Source organism: Dendrobates tinctorius, unplaced genomic scaffold (assembly GCF_039654945.1).
Source record: "Dendrobates tinctorius isolate UK_male_01 unplaced genomic scaffold, ASM3965494v1 ptg000062l, whole genome shotgun sequence".
Taxonomy (NCBI): Eukaryota; Metazoa; Chordata; class Amphibia; order Anura; family Dendrobatidae; genus Dendrobates; species Dendrobates tinctorius.
In genome coordinates, this window is record NW_027361730.1 from 23,141,297 (window position 1) to 23,165,211 (window position 23,915).

At 45.9% G+C, this 23,915-nt stretch overlaps 1 protein-coding gene across 5 annotated transcripts in view; it reads left to right on the forward strand.

Moving 5' to 3' along the window:
* Nucleotides 1-408: 408 nt before the first annotated feature.
* The window catches only part of HERC1 (HECT and RLD domain containing E3 ubiquitin protein ligase family member 1), a 341,682-nt gene continuing 318,175 nt past the window's right edge, over nt 409-23,915 (forward strand). For all 5 annotated transcript variants that reach the window (XM_073579381.1, XM_073579383.1, XM_073579385.1 and 2 more), the window contains exon 1: nt 409-623. The gene's annotated coding sequence lies outside the window, so the exon portion shown is untranslated. The remainder of the gene's footprint in view (nt 624-23,915) is intronic.

Consider the following 23,915-nt stretch of genomic DNA (forward strand, 5'->3'; position numbering starts at 1 on the left):
GGGCTATAAGAGTGGTATTATGGGTGCACAATAAGGACATAGCGGGGATAGGTGTAAATAGTGTCACGGTATGTCTGCCTCTTCCCATCAGCGTTGGGGCTGAGCATCTCCACATAACTTGTGTCGGTTTCATGGTGCCCGGAGTCCGCACACTCCCGTTATGGCACCGGCTCGGTTAGGACTCTGAGGATATACTGGGGTAATGTCTGGTCATAGATATGGGTGGCCATGATGAGCAGAGAAGAGACGGTAAAGGCAGATACTCCGTGTGACAAGCCCCGCTCCTGTCAGCCACGTCCTGTGTGTCCCCGTGTGACGGCCCGCATATTTCCCACCCGTGTGGAGGCGGCTGCAGCCCCTGTACGGTCCTGGTGTCCCAGTACTCCCGCCTCTTCCTGGGTGTGTTCCTGCGTCTCCTCCCTTTCCTTTCTTCTGACAAGTGGAGCAGTTGCGGCTCAGATAGTGGGCCTGGTCCTCCGTGACTCCACCGTCTCCCGCCAGCATCCCCGAGCTGTATGTCCACTGTCATCCATCATCTCCCGCGGAGCCTGAGACCTCCCGGTACACGGCACCCCGGCCCGCCACACCTCTGTGCCATCCGGTCCTAGTGGACGGAGCTGCAGGTATTAGGGTGTGTGCTGGGGGGGGAGGGGAGACATAACGGTACCGGGGACATGGCGACAGATGCTCAGCCCCTGCCGGTGACCGGACACATCTTGTGAGAACAGCTGCTTGTCCTACTCCATAGAGAAAGGCGTCCTATACACCGGCTCTACAGCTGTGCACCTCCATGTATGGCGGCACCGAGCCGGTCCTGTCATGGCTGTGTCCTGTCAGGTTATATAATGGTCACGTTATAGCATATATTGGCACGGCCGGTCACGTTATAGCATATAATGGTACAGCCTGTCACGTTATAGCACATGACGGCACGGCCTGCCACGGTATAGCATATATTGGCACGGCCTGTCACGTTATAGCATATATTGGCACGGCCTGTCACGTTATAGCACACGACGGCACGGCCTGTCACGGTATAGCATATATTGGCGCGGCCTGTCACGTTATAGCATATATTGGCACGGCCTGTCACGTTATAGCATATATTGGCACGGCCTGTCACGTTATAGCACACGACGGCACGGCCTGTCACGGTATAGCATATATTGGCGCGGCCTGTCACGTTATAGCACACGACGGCACGGCATAGCATATATTGGCGCGGCCTGTCACGTTATAGCACACGACGGCACGGCCTGTCACGTTATAGCATATATTGGCGCGGCCTGTCACGTTATAGCACACGACGGCACGGCCTGTCACGTTATAGCATATATTGGCACGGCCTGTCACGTTATAGCACACGACGGCACGGCCTGTCACGGCATAGCATATATTGGAGCGGCCTGTCACGGTATAGCATATATTGGCACGGCCTGTCACGTTATAGCACACGACGGCACGGCCTGTCACGGCATAGCATATATTGGCGCGGCCTGTCACGGTATAGCATATATTGGCACGGCCTGTCACGTTATAGCACACGACGGCACGGCCTGTCACGGTATAGCATATATTGGCACGGCCTGTCACGTTATAGCATATATTGGCGCGGCCTGTCACGTTATAGCACACGACGGCACGGCATAGCATATATTGGCGCGGCCTGTCACGTTATAGCACACGACGGCACGGCCTGTCACGTTATAGCATATATTGGCACGGCCTGTCACGTTATAGCATATATTGGCACGGCCTGTCACGTTATAGCATATATTGGCACGGCCTGTCACGTTATAGCATATATTGGCACGGCCTGTCACGTTATAGCATATATTGGCACGGCCTGTCACGTTATAGCACACGACGGCACGGCCTGTCACGTTATAGCACACGACGGCACGGCCTGTCACGTTATAGCACACGACGGCACGGCCTGTCACGTTATAGCACACGACGGCACGGCCTGTCACGTTATAGCACACGACGGCACGGCCTGTCACGTTATAGCACACGACGGCACGGCCTGTCACGTTATAGCACACGACGGCACGGCCTGTCACGTTATAGCACACGACGGCACGGCCTGTCACGTTATAGCACACGACGGCACGGCCTGTCACGTTATAGCACACGACGGCACGGCCTGTCACGTTATAGCACACGACGGCACGGCCTGTCACGTTATAGCACACGACGGCACGGCCTGTCACGTTATAGCACACGACGGCACGGCCTGTCACGTTATAGCACACGACGGCACGGCCTGTCACGTTATAGCACACGACGGCACGGCCTGTCACGTTATAGCACACGACGGCACGGCCTGTCACGTTATAGCACACGACGGCACGGCCTGTCACGTTATAGCACACGACGGCACGGCCTGTCACGTTATAGCACACGACGGCACGGCCTGTCACGTTATAGCACACGACGGCACGGCCTGTCACGTTATAGCACACGACGGCACGGCCTGTCACGTTATAGCACACGACGGCACGGCCTGTCACGTTATAGCACACGACGGCACGGCCTGTCACGTTATAGCACACGACGGCACGGCCTGTCACGTTATAGCACACGACGGCACGGCCTGTCACATTATAGCACACGACGGCACGGCCTGTCACGTTATAGCACACGACGGCACGGCCTGTCACGTTATAGCACATATTGGCACGGCCTGTCACGTTATAGCATATATTGGCACGGCCTGTCACGTTATAGCACACGATGGCACGGCCTGTCACGTTATAGCACACGATGGCACGGCCTGTCACGTTATAGCACACGACGGCACGGCCTGTCACGTTATAGCACACGACGGCACGGCCTGTCACGTTATAGCACACGACGGCACGGCCTGTCACGTTATAGCACACGACGGCACGGCCTGTCACGTTATAGCACACGACGGCACGGCCTGTCACGTTATAGCACACGACGGCACGGCCTGTCACGTTATAGCACACGACGGCACGGCCTGTCACGTTATAGCACACGACGGCACGGCCTGTCACGTTATAGCACACGACGGCACGGCCTGTCACGTTATAGCACACGACGGCACGGCCTGTCACGTTATAGCACACGACGGCACGGCCTGTCACGTTATAGCACACGACGGCACGGCCTGTCACGTTATAGCACACGACGGCACGGCCTGTCACGTTATAGCACACGACGGCACGGCCTGTCACGTTATAGCACACGACGGCACGGCCTGTCACGTTATAGCACACGACGGCACGGCCTGTCACGTTATAGCACACGACGGCACGGCCTGTCACGTTATAGCACACGACGGCACGGCCTGTCACGTTATAGCACACGACGGCACGGCCTGTCACGTTATAGCACACGACGGCACGGCCTGTCACGTTATAGCACACGACGGCACGGCCTGTCACGTTATAGCACACGACGGCACGGCCTGTCACGTTATAGCACACGACGGCACGGCCTGTCACGTTATAGCACACGACGGCACGGCCTGTCACGTTATAGCACACGACGGCACGGCCTGTCACGTTATAGCACACGACGGCACGGCCTGTCACGTTATAGCACACGACGGCACGGCCTGTCACGTTATAGCACACGACGGCACGGCCTGTCACGTTATAGCACACGACGGCACGGCCTGTCACGTTATAGCACACGACGGCACGGCCTGTCACGTTATAGCACACGACGGCACGGCCTGTCACGGTATAGCACACGACGGCACGGCCTGTCACGGTATAGCACACGACGGCACGGCCTGTCACGGTATAGCACATATTGGCACGGCCTGTCACGGTATAGCACATATTGGCACGGCCTGTCACGTTATAGCACATATTGGCACGGCCTGTCACGGTATAGCACATATTGGCACGGCCTGTCACGGTATAGCATATATCGGTACGGCCTGTCGCGTCATTGCAAGTGAACGTGACGGTATGGCCTGTCACATTATAGGCATCCGATAGGACAGAGGCTGTACCAACGTGACAGGCTGTACCATTATATAATGTGATAGGACCGGCTGTATGATTATATGTTATAAAATGACATGCAGCATCATTATATAACGGTACAGCCTGTCAGGTTATAATATATAACGGTTTATTTAGAATGGCACAGCCGGTGATCTCTAATCGAGGTCCTGCCCTATTACATCCTATAATGACACAGCCGGTGTTGTGTAATTGGGGATCCTATCATATTACATCATATAATGGCACAGCTGGTGTTCTCTAATCTGGGGTCCTGTCGTATTACATCCTATAAAGGCACAGCCGGTGTTCTGTAATCGGGGGTCCTGCCCTATTGCATCATACACTGCTCAAAAAAAATAAAGGGAACACTTAAACAACAGAATATAACTCCAAGTAGATCAAACTTCTGTGAAATCAAACTGTCCACTTAGGAATAGACAACAGATTGGCAATTATCAAGACACCCTCAATAAAGGAGTGGTTCTGCAGGTGGGGACCACAGACCACATCTCAGTACCAATGCTTTCTGGCTGATGTATCGGTCACTTTTGAATGTTGGTTGTGCTTTCACACTCGTGGTAGCATGAGACGGACTCTACAACCCACACAAGTGATTCAGGTAGTGCAGCTCATCCAGGATGGCACATCAATGCGAGCTGTGGCAAGAAGGTTTGCTGTGTCTGTCAGCATAGTGTCCAGAGGCTGAAGGCACTACAAGGAGACAGGCCAGTACACCAGGAGACATGGAGGGGGCCGTAGGAGGGCAACAACCCAGCAGCAGGACTGCTACCTCAGCCTTTGTGCAAGGAGGAGCACTGCAAAATGACCACCAGCAGGCCACAAATGTGCATGTGTCTGCACAAACGGTTAGAAACCAACTCCATGAGGATGGTCTGAGGGCCCGACGTCCACAGATGGGGGTTGTACTCACAGCCCAACACTGTGCAGGACGCTTGGCATTTGCCACAGAACACCAGGATTGGCAAACTCACCACTGGAGCCCTGTGCTCTTCACAGATGAAAGCAGGTTCACACTGAGCACATGTGACAGACGTGACAGTGTCTGGGGACGCCTTGGAGAGCGATCTGCTGCCTTCAACATCCTTCAGCATGACCGTTTTGGCAGTGGGTCAGTAAAGGTGTGCGGTGGCATTTCTTTGGATGGCCGCACAGCCCTCCTTGTGCTCGCCTTGTGCCTGACTGCCATTAGGTACCAAGCTGAGATCCTCAGACCCCTTGTGAGACCATATGCTGGGGCGGTTGGCCCTGGGTTCCTCCTAATGCAGGACAATGCCAGACCTCATGTGGCTGGAGTGTGTCAGCAGTTCCTGCAAGATGAAGGCATTGAAGCTATGGACTGGCCCGCCCGTTCCCCAGACCAGAATCCGATTGAGCACATCTGGGACATCATGGCTCGCTCCATCCACCAATGTCACATTGCACCACAGACTGTCCAGGAGTTGGCGGATGCTCTAGTCCAGGTCTGGGAGGAGATCCCTCAGGAGACCATCCGCCACCTCATGAGAAGCATGCCCAGGCGTTGTACAGTAGGGAGGTCATACAGGCATGTGGAGGCCACACACAATACTGAGCATCTTTTCCTTGTCTTGAGGCATTTCCACTGAAGTTGGATCAGCCTGTAATTTGATTTTCCACTTTGATTTTGAGTATCCTTCCAAATCCAGACCTCCTTGGGATATTAAAAGTGATCAATGTAAATAAAAATTATCTTGTTCTCAATGCATGCCACTTTATAATGAATAAAGATTTGCAGCTGCGATATTTCATTCAGTGATATCTACGATGTGGTATCTTAGTGTTTGCTTTATTTTTTTGAGCAGTGTATAATGGCACAGCCGGTGTTCTGTAATCGGGGGTCCTGTCATATTACTTCATATAATGGCACAGCCGGTGTTCTATAATCGGGGGTCCTGTCATATTACATCCTATAATGGCACAGCCAGTGTTCTGTAATCGGGGTACTGCCCTATTCCATCCTGTTGGGGCAGCCCGTGGGACGTTGTACTCTGCCAGCATGTGTGTGATAGCAGTGACTGTGATAAGTGATGAAACTTGGTCTCTTCATTAATAATTACCTAAACTCGGGTTATCCACCTGCTGCCTGGAACATCACCCCGAGATTCCTCATGACATGATGGGCCGCTTGTTTCTATTATAACACTAGGATTATTTTTGCATTATCTTGTCTGGATTTAGAATAATGAAACATATGTAAAGGAAGGCAGTCGGGCTCTGAATTGTCGTGCCAGATGTTTGCTACTGGTGATCCATAGACAGTCCAGCCTGAGCCTAGCACCGATCTGTGCATTATCTGCAGCTTGTCGTCCATTACTTCAGTTTCTGTATTTTGCCGAGAGCCTAGTCGTATTCTGTAGAGACATGGACCCTAGTTGGATCAGTAGGGATCTGGATATGTTGCGTTCAATTAATGCTGGCATATAGCCATATGTTTTCATCTACTATATTGATAAACTCCTTACAGTAGATCTGTCGTCGGATTTCACTGCACAAACTGCATATATTCTTACATAAAACTTGTAGACCTGATGAGGAGTATCTTCAAACTTTACATAGGGTTTTCAAAGTAAGCAAACCAGTTCATTGAGTCTAAGACATCTATAACAATGAATGCAGTTTATATTGTGAAATCAGGTAACAGATCCACTATATGTTGGGATTGTTTTATTGGGTTGAGCATTGTATGTTTAGAAAATGAATTTTGTTTATGTCATGAATACAGATGTAAAAGCTGTCATGCCTCTATATTCTGCAAATAATGGCTTCTCCACCACTGTGCACGATCCCAAATTGTTATGTTGTGTGCCAATCAGCAGATCACTAAGTGTGACTTCCAATGATCAGCTCAGTTCTTGATCCCTGTGATCCAGTGCAGACACTGGTGGTCCCTTCAGTCTTTGTTTGCAAGTGGCCAACATAAGACCACTGCATCTAATCAGTGCTGATCCATGGTGCCGGGTATATGGCTTGTGGCTGCAGCAGGGTTGCATGCTAGCCATTTGTAACAAACCTCTGCTGAATTGAAGCAAGTAGTGATTTTTCTAGGATTTCACAATGAAATGCCAGCGAACAGCTGGAGTCTCTTCTTGTTCCCCAAAAATGGAGATTCAAACAGTAAAGACATTTTGCAGGTTTGAAACTTTATAGGTTTGAATTTACTACGGCTTTTTGTAGTCATATAGTTTTTTGGTCTTTTTTCGAGGGTTCTTCCAATCTTGTTTGGGTGCATTTACAAAGTGCTTATTAAAAATGTCTTTCAGTTCTCAAGAACGGAGTGATTTTTGTTTACTGCTCCTTTGTCAAGGATACTGGCTACCCCTGCAGTGCTTACTAGCTCTTTCCAGTAAAGCTTTCAGGCACTGCCCTCAGGTGGACTTGGATTACTAGAGGGCACTGTTAGTTCCCGATCTTGCCACCTTCAAATACTGCAGTGGCAAAGCTACCACCTCTGCTTGTAGCATGGGAGAGGTCACAGTTTGGGCTAGCAGGGCAACATTGTTGCTGTCAATCTTCAGGAGTGCACTGCACCCCACAGCAAGCAGGAGCACCAGAGGAAGAGTGGTGGGCTCCTGCAGAAAATGGGACATCCTCTCTAATGTGATTGATGGCACAAAATCTGAATATAAATTCAATGCCTGAAGTCAGTACAATTGTTATTGCCATCCGATCTGTCCATTGCATAAAGTAATAGGTGCTTGAAGAAACCTTCTCTGTCTTTGTTTCTTTTGAGTAAAATAGTAATTGAGCAATATGCTGAAGAGATGATCTCAGGTGAACCCGACTCTATAGGGACTTCTTGCTTTGTATACAGCACATAATACCTGTATACAATAACAAAACTCATGTGCGGAACCTGGTGACAAATGATGTTTCTCTCCCCCAATGGTGCTATGACCACAACAATTGCCTGTAGAAAGGCACACGGAGTCCCTGCCAATCTTCAATGTGTAGCTGTAGAGAGCCAAAACCTCACACCCTGAACATTGCCTGTTTTCAACCATATAGTAACTTCAGAAAAAGCCAGGCGCACACAGTTAGGGCTCTTTCACACGTCAGTTTTTCACCAGGGCTGTGGAGTTGGGAGTCGTGGACAGACCTGTTTTTCACGTACGAGTGCAATTCATGTTTTCCACATATAGCACTCGTACTTATGCTAATGGAGAATTCTGAAAAAAAATGAAATCTTATGAATGAACAGTAGTTCTATTGTGCCACATTATAACTCGGCACAACTCTGAGATTGTAAGGATTTGTGATAAACTTAGAGTGTGGCTAATGTGTCATTTTTTACCATCAGAATTTGGCCTGTTTCATCAGGTTTTGTCATGGAGGTTTCTCAAAATTCTCCTATCAAACTGTTTTTGAAAAACACAGCACACAGAATTTTTTTTTCACGGATCCAAAGACTTGCACTGGCGAGTTTGACACAACACTTGGATCAATATTCAACAAGCCTGCCATGTATTTGTGTGGATCACTCAGTCCAAAGGAACAATCAGACTTGTGAACTACCTTATAGGCTCCCATAGGTACGAGTGCTCTATGTGATAAATATGAATTTCACTTGTACGTGAGTGATTCCTGAGGTATGTGCTCCTGGCTTTTTCTGAAATTCCAATCACTGTATGGATGAAAGCTGGCAGTGCTCAGGATGTGATGTTTTTACTAAGCCGTGTGAATATTCCCACGTAAGTGAGAAGATCTGGCCTGTTATATTATAGAAGCCATACACTATATGATATTAATTTTGTTTTGTCATCAATTAGTTACAAACTTTATTAATATAGGGACTGGGTGCTTCCTTTTTTGTGTATGTCTTCTGACACACAACAGTAGTGACCATTGGCTTTGCTAGAATTATGCCTTTATCATAACAAAATGTGATTTATATGATATATATATATATATTATTTTTTTTTTTTTCTTTTTTTCCCTGTCTACTAGTCACATGGGCGGTGCAGTCTTGTCTGACCCTACGGGGCCCCGTTTGTGTCGGGCATGTACCGCCATGTCCAGGGCTGGAGACATGTCTGATGGTGTATGCAGCACCTAGCCGGCTTCTTGTGCACTGACATTTATCAGCTTTTGGACTGGCCCCTATATGCAGCACCTTAGGCCTATTTTTAAACATATCACCGCTGTTTTTGTAGCCACCATGGTAGCTGTCCGAGCTACTGTATGATCGGCTCTGATATGCAGTGTTCCATGTCCTATTTCTAATCACATCACTGTTGTATATTGATTGCCATGGCAGCGGTCTGAGCTAGGTTAATATAGATAACCCATCTTGATCCACCCCTTTGTGGTCATGTGATATATCTTTACCAATGTGTTACCTAAGTGTGTGATGTTGTCAACATGTCAGTTTATGCAGCGCTCCGCCGGTTTCTTGTGTGCTGTTTTTTGTGCGCTGACCTTTATCAGCTAGGATCGGCTTTTCTATTTAGTGTTTTTTATTTGCTTTTTACCACAGTGCTTTTGTATATCCAGTTACCATGGTAGCAGTTTGAGTCATGATATACATCGTCCATTTTGATCCACCCCCTTTCAGTGATATGGTACATTTCCACCAATGAGTTATTTAACTGCGTGATGTCATGCGGACATGCACAGTACCTGAAGGTCCATCCTCCTCTGGTCATGTGACCGGACTCTCTGCAATGTAAACATACATGACGGTTTTTGTTCTTGCGATCGCTAGTGTGTTTGGCATTTATGTATACTGTGATGGTGCCATGCCACTATTGCACGCTGAGTGACAGGCGGGATGATGCTTTTTCAGGATCTCCCTTGCCCTGCTGCCCTGCGATGTAGTGGTGGATGACATCATGGCTTCTATGGTTTCCATGGTTACTAATTCCTTTCAGCAGTCATTTCCTGTTCCTTTCCTATACATGTCACATGCTTTCACAATAGTTGCACCCCCTGATGAAGGAGCGTTCATCCGAAACGTACGTAGGGGTCAGGGCTACAGGCAGGTCCTCTGCTGTCAGACTTTGAATACCTCTATTAAGGTAATTGACCTGATTTTGAACCATCATGATTTAATTTTTGTGCAATGTATACTCCCCATGGATCTCTATGGGCAATCATGCCTTTATTACTACTACACTAATGGGGGTGTTGCTGTAGATTTGTATAGGCCATTGTTTGCTGATGCTGACTTGGTTGTGGACCTGTCTGCCCTTGTCTGTGAGGGTTTATCAAGACTCATGTATTTTGTAACCATTTTTATCTGTCTCTATTTAAAAATAACTTTGTACTCGTTTCTTCTACCATCTGTGTCAATTGTTTTGTTGGCTAGCCTTCCCCCCCTTTAATTATGCCTTTATGTATTTTCATTGAAACCGAACCTGTCAGCGGTTTTGGCCGATATAAGATGCAGCCACCGCCTTTTATGGCTTATCTACAGCATTCTATAATGTTGTAGATAAGCCCCTACTCTGACCTGAAAGATAAGAAAAATAAGTTTTTTTTTATTATACTAACCAGGGGCGCGGTCCGGTGAGGTCCAGTCCGATGGGTCTGGTGTGATCAGACTATGTCCCTGCACGGTCATACACTGCCATTACACAGTACATATCAGGGGCACATGTATAAGATTATCTCCGCACAGGAACATTTAATTTAAACACATCCAATTGTGGAAATTATTATTCCAAGATCTACTCATTATAATGAACTTTTGCTCGTGGGGAGGGGGAAACCCCTTTAATCATTTGGACTAATATAACTTAATGTTGAAGGGGTTGTCGGGTCAAAACAAGTAACACTTAGGCTAGTTTCACACTAGCGTTTGGAGGAGCTGCAGACGGCTGCGGGCTTCCTCCGTGAAGCTCCGGTCAGCTCCACCTCCGTCGGCATGCGGTCTGCGTACCCTATCTTTAGCACTATGTACGCAGGCCGTGCCGATGAATGGCAGATGCCTCCGCATGCGTCTTTTTGACGGTGCGGCGAGTGCAGCAAAATGCAACATGCATGCTGTGTTTGGCTCAGGTCGCCGCACCGTCAAAAAGATGCATGTGGAGGCATCTGCCATTCATCGGCACGGCCTGCGTACCTAGTGCTAAAGATAGGTGTGTTTTTTTTTTTTCTGGTGACAGGTTCCCTTTAATTTACGTGTTTACGTGGCATGATGGGGTGGGCTTTGTACAGAATTGGTCTCCTTCTCCTTTGGAAGCTGTCAATATAGTCCATTCTTTAAACGAATTTAATAAAAAAAATATAGTCCATTCTTCTTTAGCAGAAGGACCTTTCTTGGCTATATTACTAAGGCTTGAGCACTCAATAACTGCACTGATTAGGTGGTCATGCACAATACTAAGCACCTTGAACCCCAAATGGTAGGACACTATCTTGGTAAACAAAATAACTTTTTTTTGTTTTTTTTTTGTGGCTGTGTTTTTAACAGCCACAAAAAAACAGCGGCAGTTTACATACATCTGAACCGATATAAAAAAGGTATTTATGCATGAAAGGTACGGAGTCATGGGGAAGCAAAAGTACTAAGAGAATCCTTATGTGACACACAATTGAATGATATCATTATATGATATCTCAAAAAAGGGGTGACAGATTCCCTTTAACTGATAAAGAAAAACTCAATATTTTTTTTTCTAACACTTGCCTTTCTTATGAAATAACAGTTCTGGTGAAAATTATAACTGCCCATTGTTAGTGATCACTACTGTTAATTCTATAGGAGTACACAATATTGAAAAGGGAATGGCAGCACCCAATTGTCAATTTTTGTACATTTTTAGAAAGATTAGCAGATAAATTTCACAAATTCCCCATCTTCCATTTGTAGTACTAGTACGATCTATTGTTTAAATCAGATTTTTATGCTGAACACTTGTGTTTTGTTAGACTGGGTTCACACGTAGCGGAACTCTTGCGGAAATTACCGCGAGAATTCCGGAATTCCATTCCGCGGGAAAATCGCATTTTAAATTCCCCCAATTTTCCCACGGAAAAACTAGCATTTTGCAATTAGCTTGCAGAATTGCTAGCGTTTTCCGAGCGATCTGTAGCATCGCTTGGAGAACTGATTGACAGGTTGGTCACACTCGTCAAACACCGTGTTTGATGAGTGTGACCAACTTTTTACTATTGAGGCTGCCTATGCGGCATCAATAGTAAAAGAATGTAAATAATAATAAAAAAAAAAATATTGTTGTTCTCACCTTCCGACGTCCCGCGCAGCCTTCCCGCCTCTCTCCACGCTCCCGGTCCCAGTAATCCAATTACCGTGATGACGTCCGTTCTCGCGGTTTCGCGAGGTCTCACGGTCATTCGTGATGACGTTGCGCGAATGACCGCGAGACTTCGCGATCCCGTAAGAACGGACGTCATCGCTCGCAAAGGATTACTGGGACCAGGAGCGTGGAGAGAGGCGGGAAGGCTGCGCGGGACGTCGGAAGGTGAGAATAACAATATTTTTTATTTTAAATTCTATTTTTTACAGGGATATGGTACCCAAAGCCCGGAGGACAGTCTCCTCTCCTCCGGACCGTGGGTACCATCCGCAAATGTTCTTACTTTTCGCATGGTGTGCACAGCCACATGCGGAAAGTAAGCAGAATAAGGCATTCTTATGGGTGCGGGATCGCCGCGATTCCGCGAAATTAATGAGCATGCTGCGTTTTTTACCGCGAAGCAATTCCGCCGCTGTAAAAACCGCAGCATTAGCACAGCATTGTAGAATCCCATAGGAATGCATGGGATGCTTATTTTTCGCAGTAAAAACCGTCGTGGAAACGCAAAAAAAAGCCACGTGTGAACCCAGCCTTAAACTCTTGCTTCTTGGCTTCAGAAAACAACATATACATTAGCCATAATGAATTGTGTATCATTACAAAAACACCTTTGCAGCTCTCACCCAACGGCACTGTTCGCTCAGCTCGGTTCTGCTTTAGTCCTCCCCCCTGACTAAGCCTTAGGATGGGTGTTGCAGATGCAGAGGTGTTCACAATGACACACAGCTCTGCTCTCCTCTCCCACTTGTAATAACAGTAGATGTCAGCAGCAAGATCAATGAGGAGAGAAGGGATTTGTGTCATTACATGTCTGTATGGAGAAAGCTGGGTTTGACATTGTCAGGGGTTGTGTTCTGAATCTTCCATGCTTAGGGTATGTGCACACTTTGCGGTTTCCGCAGTGGTTTTGGCTCTGCAGAAACGCAGCAGATTCTGCTGCGTTGTCCAGTGCCTTTATTTCCTATGGAAACTAAAAAAAGCTGTGCACATGCTGCGTTTTCTTCCGCACGGTTTTGCTGCGATTTTCAAAACGCAGCATGTCAATTGTTTGGTGCAGAAACGCTGCAGTTTTACACCTCATCCATTATGAGGTGTAAAACCGCAGGGCAACCTGCGGATTTACTTGCGGTTTTCTCTACAAAATCCGCAGAGACAAAAAACTATGTGTGCACATACCCTTACAGGATGCCTGCTTATGATTGGACAACGTCATGCAGGGGAAAAAGTAACTATCCCACACAGACGAATCTCTGCTAATTCCCCCCTTCATTCTTAGAAAAAAGTTAGAATTTAAACTTTACAAGCTAATATCTCCATCAAAGATGAGTGGCACTGCAGCCACTATTCCATGATGTGGTCAGTGTGGCATGTTAAATCCGGTGACAGGGCCTCATTAAACAATGTGATTTTCTAACGATGGCTTCTCATTTACAGTCTTTGTATAAAGGTGTGGCACATGTTAAAGAATTATGTGAACGTATAGCCAAGTGTGCAGATTTATTTCAAAGGTGGTAAATGAATCGCTTATATATTAATCTCGCATGCCATTTCCATTATTTCCCACCATATCTACCATTGATAAAGTTGGACCAGTCTTGCTGAAACTGAAGGATTCGGCTGAATCGTGAATGTACAGGGAGTGTGGTTGATCCGCCAGCCATCAGGCTAAGCGGGTGGGTAGAATGCTCCTAATATGTTGGTAAATGACCCAGCACTAAGGGAATTGCTCTTTACGTTACTAGAAACGTAGGCCATGTTGCTGTGACAGATTCGCCATACAGCACTTTCAGATAATGACTCACATACTTGATTTATAATTAGTTCAGTTTGGGTAGTTTTGACTGAAATAATAGCTGTGTATGCTCCCTCCACTATCTGTGCCATCAGTAACTGAAACACTAATGGGGGCTGTGAGCATTGCATCCAAACAACATCTATTATATTTTATACCTTTTTATATATTTTGAGACCCTAAATAATTGTAACCTGCCATAGTTGCAACCTTCTCACTTTGTATTATGCCATTCATCCATAGGTATGTAGTAAAAATATACTTCCTGGAAATGCATTACCATACCGCGTCAGTAGAAGTTGGCACTCTATAAATACAGGAAAGATATATATCTTTGTACAGTGTTAGCCAGTAGATAGAAGAATATTTAGAATTGAGAGTTCTCAGTGGTTGATACCTTTTAATGGCTAACTGAAAAGATGGTAACAAGTTGCAAGCTTTCCAGACTACTCAGGTCTCTTCATCAGGCATTGACTAATACAACATCTGAAGAATCACATATTTATACACAAGACAGCACATAACTCAATAGATAAGACAAAAGATGTGAAGCAGAATAGTCATTGTGGGGGAGAGATAAGCATAAATATTGGAGCAGTTCATAGATAAGCAGTGTGAAGGTTTTATTGCCCTCTGATTGCCGGTCTGGTTCTGTGTTGTGCTGACTCCAGAAGGTCTGAGGAGCAAATTCCTTAATTGATGTAAAAAGACATAAATCCATGCGACACATTAATACCTGCGCTGAATGTGTCGAAAGTTTTCATAAATTTGTACTCCGAGATTCTTCTGTCTCTCTGAGACTTGAAGTTACCTTTTAATACAAGTAATTTAATGTCCATCATGCTATGACCAGGGATACAAAAATGTTTTGCCACAGGTAGATCCATTCTTTTTTTTCTCATTGTGTGGCGATGAGAATTCATCCTTGTTCTCAGTTTTTGCCCAGTCTCCCCCCCCATACAGATCCCCAGTAGGACATTTAGTACAAATAATTAAAGGGGTTGTCCAGGCTTTTCACATAATGCTGACAATAAGTAATTTACCTTCTGTGGCCAGTTTGCAGGGTTTGCTAGATATCATCTCTTGCTTGTAAGAAAAACGTCCAGGGGGGGGGTGTTCTGGCATTGAAATGAGAACTGGTCGTTTCCTCCTCAATAGTTTCACTTTACATAGATCACTGTTCAGTGTGTGTCTGGGGGAGGAGCAGCTGGGTGGTCCTGCTCTCTGCACTGAGGCTGCTAGAGGAGGAGGATTTGTTACTGTGTGAGGAGGGCTAGGCTTCTTCATGTGGATGGGGAGGGCCTGTTGCTATGGAGGGTGGGGTTGTTGCTATAGTGGGTAGGTTTTTAGTAGAGTAGAGGAAACGACCAGTTCTCATTTCAATGCCAGAACACAACCCCCCCCCCCCCGCCCGGACGTTTTTCTTACAAGCAAGAGATATCTAGCAAACCCTGCAAACTGGACACAGAAGGTAAATTATTGTCAGCATTCTGCAACCCAGATATGCACTGAGATTATGTGAAAAGCCCGGACAACCCCTTTAAGTACATCACTCCATCACATCTAAATTTCCCAGAGGAACATTGCCTTACATTGGCATACCAGAGCCAGTATGTCACTCTCCACAAAGAGAAATGTTACACCTTAGACCACAATCCAGAGCCTCTCTCTCTTTCCCACAATGACTATTCCGCTTCACATCCTTTGTCTTATCTATTGAGTTATTTATGTGCTGTCTTGTGTATAAATGTGATTCTTCAGATGTTGTATTAGTCTAGCCTCATGAAGAGACCTGCGTAGTTCGAATGCTTGCAATTTGTTACCATCTTAAGAAACACTAAAAGAAATTAAGAACAAAAAATGTGGTAGTCAGTGATGGTTATTTTTTTTTTTAAACCAAGCATAGGGAAACAATTATGGAATCACTCAATTCTGAGGAAAAATTTATGGAATCGCCCAGTAAATTTTCATTCCCAAAACTAACACCTGCATCAAATTACATCTGCTCGTTAGTCTGCATCTAAAAAGGAGTGAGCACACCTCGGAGAGCAGTTGCACCAAGTGGACTGACATGAATCATGGCTCCAACACAAGAGATGTCAATTGAAACAAAGGAGGGGATTATCAAACTCTTAAGAGGGTAAATCAGCACGCAATATTGCAAAAGATGTTGTTTTTTTCACAGTCAGCTGTGTCTAAAATCTAGACCAAATGCAAACAACATGGGAAGGTTGTTAAAGGCAAACATACTGGTAGACCAAGGAAGACATAAAAGCATCAAGACTGGAAACTTAAAGCAATATGTCTCCAAAACAGGAAATGCACAACAAAACAAATGAGGAACGAATGGGAGGAAACTGGAGTCAACGTTTGTGACCGAACTGTAAGAAACCGCCTAAAGGAAATGGGATTTACATACAGAAAAGATAAACGAAAGCCATCATTAACATCTAAACAGAAAAAAACAAGGTTACCATGGGCTAAGGAAAAGCAATCGTGGACTGTGGATGACTGGATGAAAGTCATATTCAGTGATGAATCATGAATCTGCATTGGGCAAGGTGATGATGCTGGAACTTTTGTTTGGTGAATTTCCAATGAGATTTATAAAGATGACTGCCTGAAGAGAACATGCAAATTTCTAGTCATTGATGATATGGGGCTGCATGTCAGGTAAAGGCACTGGGGAGATGGCTGTCATTACATCTTCAATAAATGCACAAGTTTATGTTGATATTTTGGACACTTTTCTTATCCCATCAATTGAAAGGATATTTGGGGATGATGAAATAATTTTTCAAGGTGATAATGCATCCTGCTATAGAGCAAAAACTGTGAAAACATTCCTTGAAAAAAGACACATAAGGTCAATGTCATGGCCTGCAAATAGTCCGGATCTTAATCCAATTGAAAATCTTTGGTGGAAGTTGAAGAACATGGTCCATGACAAGGCTCCAACCTGCAAAGCTGATCTGGCGACAGCAGTTAGAGAAAGTTGGAGCCAGATTGATGAAGAGTATTGTTTGACACTCATTTTGTCCATGCCTCAGAGACTGCAAGCTGTTATAAAGGCCAGAGGTGGTGCAACAAAATACTAGTGATGTGAGTGACTCCATAATTTTTTCCCTATACTTGGTTTAAAAAAGTAACCATTACTGACAATTTTTTTTTTTAATTCGTTTATTAAACCATAAGCAGTTTTACAATACACACATTTAGTACAAGACACCAAGCTTGATACAAATTATATATGTTCAGACAGTATGAAAACATGAGGCATAATATGTGCATCAATTGTGTGTAAATAAAGCAAGCATAATATCAATTTTATCACAATAGTGTTGTGTTATTATATTGGTAATAAAACCTGCCTGGCTTCTAAACCCTACCTACATCTACCAAAAAATAAACTATCCCGCAGCCTACTTCTATATAATGAACAGTTTACTGTGCGACATCTCCGCTCTGCAAAGTAAGGTGAGAGGAGTTCCACCTCTCCCAAATCTTTTGGAATTTACCCGGGCACCCTCTATTCTGATACAGTGTACGTTCATATGGGATAATCGAATTTACCAGAGTGATCCAGGACCCAAGAGAAGGAGGTGAATTCCCCATCCACCGTAATGCAAGGATCTTCCATGCCATGAACAGCGTCTCCCGTAGAAAAATCCCAACATAATGACCCCATGCCGCCTCATCCCACACTCCAAACAGACAAATCAGTGGCTCAAGGGGAACTGTGGTTTGTACTAAAGATGTTAATAATTACGTCACCTCCCTCCAGTATTGCGCAACAACAGGGCAGCTCCAGATCATATGAATAAAATCTGCATCTATTGAATGACATCTCAAACATTCCGATGACTGGTATCGGCCCATCTTAAAGAGTCGAATTGGAGTCAAATATGATTGATTAATATACAGTTGTATCAACCTGTTGGCAGACGGAGACACCCAAATTGGTGACTCCAGGATTTCTTCCCATTCTTCACCCTGTGCATCTAGGATGAGCCTCTCCCATTTCTTCCTAACGGAATCTAAGGCACATTCTGTCCCCACTGACAACATATATGTATATAGAGAGGAGATGAGACCCTGAGGGCCCTGTGATTGGAGAATCCCTATCGGGGTAAAGACGAAATGGCATTCTCCATACCCATACATCTCATGTGCGATTGAAAAGCTGATCTTAGTTGTAGATAACGGAAAAACTGGGATCTCGGGACACTGCGACTGACCTGTAATTGCTCAAAGGATACCAATGTTCCACGATCATATAGATCACCTATCGTAGAAACACTATACTGAACCCAGAACTCGGCAGATAGATGTTCACGTAGCACCGGGAGGTAGTCATTATTCCATAGAGGCATTTCAGCTATAATATCCCCGAGTCTAGTCACCCCCTTAATCTCTCTCCATATCGATCGTGCCAGACGAAGCAGAGGTAACAGTCTCGAGACATTTATTTTCCTCATTTCCAAAAAACCCAGTGGACAACCAGTCCCTGCAGCATGAAGTAGATGACTCTCAGAATTCGGGAGGTGACCTCCAGGCATCCATGTACTTATGGCCTTGGCCTGTCCAGCTAAATAATATAAAAAGAAATCTGGTAACGCCGCCCCTCCTCCCCTCTTGGGCCTCTGCAATGTGGTTAGTTTAAGTTTGGGCCTGGCTTTCCCTCAAATAAAGGATGTAGTTTGAGAATTTAGATTGGCAAAAAAGGATTTGGGCACCACCACCGCACTATGTTGAAGAAAGTAGCTAAGCTTGGGGAGTAATATCATTTTAATTAAATTAATACGTCTGGCTACAGACAGTGGAAGTTTACCCCAAATCGCGAATTTATCTTTGACCGTCTCCAGCAATGGTTGTATGTTGAGTTGTAGGTCAAATTTACTACCCTTAGAGATATAAACACCCAAATATTTAAAACTGGTTACAAAGGGCAGTAAGGAGAGAGTCTCAAGTTGTGGCATTGGAGCATGGGAAAGGGGCATCAAAGCAGACTTCTCCCAATTTATGTATAGGCCAGAATATTTACTAAACTTATTTATAGTAGTGATCACTCTTGTTAGGGTCTCTTCAGCTTTGTCCATAAATATCACCATATCGTCAGCATATAGGCCTATGGTATCCGTCCGACCTGCTATTTCTATACCAGCTATATCAGGGGAGGAGCTTATACGAATTGCCAGCGCCTCAATAGCAAGAGCAAAAAGGGCCGGGGAATATGACACCCCTGACGAGTTACCCTATGCAATGAAAATGACTTGGATATGGAGTTATTTACGATGACCCGAGCCTTGGGTTTCATGTATAAGACATTAATCCATTTTTGAAATCTAGCACCAAATCCATACCTCTGCAAACCTGCACGGAGAAAAGGCCACTCAAGCGAGTCAAAGGCCTCAGCCGCATCCAGCGATGCCCATTCATTATCCGGTACCAGGGAGCTATATTGGGTCACTGACTGGACACGTCTGATATTTATGGAAGTGCTCTTACCCAGCATAAAACCCGTCTGATCAGGGTGCACAAGATCTAATATAACTGAGTTTACTCTTTTGGCCAAAATTTTTGTAAAAATTTTATAATCCACATTTACTAGTGATATAGGCCTGTAAGATCCACAATCTAAAGGGTCCTTCCCCTCCTTTATAAGAACTATTATATTGGCCTCATAAAAGGACTCCGGCATGCATCCCCCCTCCCAAATTCCACGAAACACTGTCAACAAGAGGGACGCTAATATATCCTGATATTTCCTATATAACTCCACAGGAAATCCATCCGGCCCAGGGGCCTTCCCGGAGGCCATGTCTTTTTTGGCGTCCTCTACCTCCTCCAGAGTAAATTCAGCATCCATAAAGGCCTGTTGGGTAGGATTGAGCATAGGAAATTCTGTGTCTAACAAATAATTTAAACACTCCGGGCCATCCACCTCCGTCTTAGAATTGTACAATGAACCATAATAATCAGAAAAGCATTTTAGTATCTCCTCAGCTGAGGAAACCAAAGTACCACCTGAATCACAAACTTGTAGAACTGTGTTAGTTGCATTATGCTGTCGTACTAAATAGGCCAGAAACTTGCTTGCCTGATTCCCCATTTCAAAATAAGACTGCCGGGCAAAAAATAACTTACGTTTCGATTTGGTGTCAGTGTATTGAGCATATATCCTTTTGAGCGGTCAGCCATTCTACCCTGTTACTGATATATAGGCTGCCTCAGAGTCTTTCAGACGTCGCTCCATCTCGCCATCCTCCTCTGATGTCACCCGTTTAATATGAGAAATCGTGGAGGATAGACAACCCCGTAAATAGGCTTTAAGAGCATCCCAAAATACATTAATGTTTGGGGTGAGACAAGACGAAGCAACGTAACTGATCTATCGTTCTATCAGGGGGGTGTTATCAACTTCAGCCAAAAAGGATTCAGCTTCCATACTATCCCATTAGTCAATGGCCCATATTTAAGCTTGAGAATAATTGGACTATGATCTGAATTCCCCCCGCTTGCATGTTTAATATCATCCACCCACGCCGCCAAACTGCTGGACCCAAAAATGTTGTCTATGCGAGACAGAGAGCGCCTAGTGGAGGAGTGGCAAGTATATTCCCTCGTCTCTGGATGGCGCATCCTCCATAAATCTAGCCACCCACTACACGTCATGAATTGTGACAGTTGGGATGTGCCCGGGAGGGGGACCCCACCCTGTATTCCATCGCCCAGTCTCAATTTATCAAGATGGCTATTAATGACCAAATTGAAATCTCCTATACAGATGACATGTGCGTCTGGGTAATTTAAAGCAAAGCTTAATGCCTTCTGAAGGATTGATATATTGGCCGGAGGGGGATTATGAATACAAAGAATTACATATTTCTTAGAGTTAATCAGCGCATGTACAAACACAAATCTTCCCTCGGGGTCTTTCCGGGCCTCCCACCGAACATCCTTATGAATTAACAGTGACACTCCCCTTGAGTAGCTAGTGTGAAAAGCATGTATAAACCATTGCACCCACGGTTTCTGTACCCACCGAACCGTATCCCTGGTCAGGTGCGTCTACCAGAGCCGCAATGTGAAGACGGTGATGTCTGATCTGTGAGAACACCTTAATTTTGTTCCTAGGGTTTTTTATGCCTCTTACATTCCAGGTCATACAAATCAGCTCAGAACCCATTTCCCCGCATCTGGATATAGTGCATAATGGTGCCCGATCCCGGTGCAGAGAGCCCACACAGATAACAGAATTTGGCATCGGCTGCGGCCTCCATCTAAACAACTATAAAAATTAAAACTTTTGAAAAAGAAAAAACAAAACAGGAACCTAATAACATAGGCATACAGTCCTACGCCCTCATCAAAAATTAAACAAGGGGATACCATCACTGAGTACAGCGTCCGGTATAGCTGGCATCTGGGAACTCGCCGGGAGAGCTCCAATTAGACCGTCAATTGAGGAAATCTGAAGTAACAGCCGCCACATTAGGACTCTTTTGCAGGGGATCCCCTATGGGACCGCAGCCACTCAGTCGCCTCCGCCGGATCTGTAAAAAATACGGAAGAACCCTCATGGACAACTCAGAGCCGGGCCGGATATACCATCGAATAAACAATGTGACTATCTCTGAGTCGCATCTTGACCTCAAAGAACTGCACCCGCTGCTTCTGCAGCTCCACGGAGAAATCCAGAAAAATGGAAACGACAGCATTGTTGAATTTGATAGGACTTTTCAGGTGTGCAAGACGCAAAGTGGTATCTCTGTCCTTGCAGTTGAGCAGGCATGCCAGGAATGGTCGAGGTGGGGCCCCCCGGAGGCAGGGGTCTTGTAGGGACTCTGTGAGCTCTTTCAACGGTGAACATTAAGGAGAATTCGTCCCCCAGGGAGGTCTTGAGCCAATCCTTCAGAAACTGCTCAGGATGCTGACCTTCCGAGCGCTCAGGCAGTCCAACAATACGGATGTTATTTCGGTGCATTCTGTTTTCTAAGTCATCCGCCTTCTGCTTCCAAGCATTCATGGAGCCTGCCACTTTTGTCAATTTAGCCTCCATTGGTGTAATGGTATCTTCCACCTAAGACACCCTCGTCTCCACCTCCATGATGCGTCCCCTCATGGCCTGCATATCCTGACGGAGTCTCCCCACCTCCGTATAGACATCCTCAATTTTCTCCGACAGGGATGTCCTGGTCAATGAGAGAGCCTGCATCAACTGCTCAGATGCTTGTTTAAGGGTCAGTTCCTCCTGTTCCATCTCCTTCTCGCCCACAGAATGGCGATTTTTGCGTTGAACTTGAGAAGATGTGCTCCTATTATGCCGCGCACCTTCAGCGGGATCAGATCTAGCGAACTCCTTCAATTTTTCCGCTGCTCCCGTCCCTTTAAGTCGGCTCATGATTGTCTGCAGTGTATTCTGATGAAACAATTTAGGTGTGCAATCCAAGTATTACCCACCGCAGATAGGGACCACAACAGGGCCGGCAACAGTTAATAATGGATCAGGCTGCAGAGGGACGCCTGAGGGATTACAAGGACGGCAACTAGGTGCAGTTCAGATCTTTATGGCCCGGGGAGGGAGGGGGGGGCCCCGCAGAGGCAGCTGCAGTGAGGGAGGATGTACAGAGCCTCCCTTAATAATGGCACCAGCCGGCACAGTGTGCAGATAGGAGGAGAGGGATACCACGCGGGGCCCGTTTTTCCAGGGCACTCACCGCGCGCTCCCTCAGATTGTCAGCCGGATTTCTTCACTGCCCGGCGGCGGTGCAGCAGTGGGAAGCCGGCGCTGCAGCTCTCAGCAGCTGAGCCGCGCTCCCAAGATGGCCGCCTCCTCGTGGGGAGTCAGCCGCCCGCTCTTATCTCCCCTGCCGCCCGCTCCCAGAAGCCGTCTCCCGACCTGCCACGGAACGTCCAGGGGGTCCCAGTGTCCAAGGGGGTCCGGTCAGCTGCAAGTGAGTCGCCAGGAGAGGGGCCTAGGGACCAGGATCTGTCAGGATTATGAGGAACTCTCCTTACAAGCGTTCTCTCTCTTTCACGGCATAGCCACGCCCCCGACTAACACATTTTTTGTTCTTGATCTCTTTTAGTGTTTCTTAAAGCCAGAAAGTTGCCATATGAATTGACTTTAGTTTTGTACCATGTCTGTGATCTGCTTTTTTTCTACAAAATTAAACAACTTAACATAATCCAACATAGCAATGAACATGATACTTTTTCCTATCTAGAAAAAAGAACGTTCATAATGGCATAAACAAAAGGGCAACTCCCTTAGAAATATATGAACCTACATAGAAAACGGAGTATAACGCCATAGAGTCAATAAACATAAATGGTTATAATATCAAAAATTATTCGCTCTTTATTAGTACAGGTGCATAAAAGGTATACATTACAAAATACAATCATATGATCAGATGTCGGATATGACACTAAGAAAGAGAGGGGATGGATACACCGCACATGTATGGTAAATGCAATGGTACAAAAAATGATAATACATAGCCCCAAAAAACTGCATAAAGACTAATACCCATGCTGAAGAGTCTCACACTTGGCCGTCTAGTGTTACTATCAAAGTGAAGTACATACCACAAGACATGGGGAATTCATACAGGACCTTCCAGTAAAGTGCTATGTGCAAAAAGGTGTTGGGAAAGTTATGGAAAGGTAACCATGCTTACCCATAAGGAAAGTGCATGTGCGTGGTGTCCAGCCCCAAAGCCCCTACGCACGTTTCGCGCTAGGCTTCATCGGGGGGCATGTGTGGTGCTGCTGGAAATGCGGGGTATAAATGGCTAAGGAACAGGTGTCCAAAATTAGCATCGCTGCGGGAGG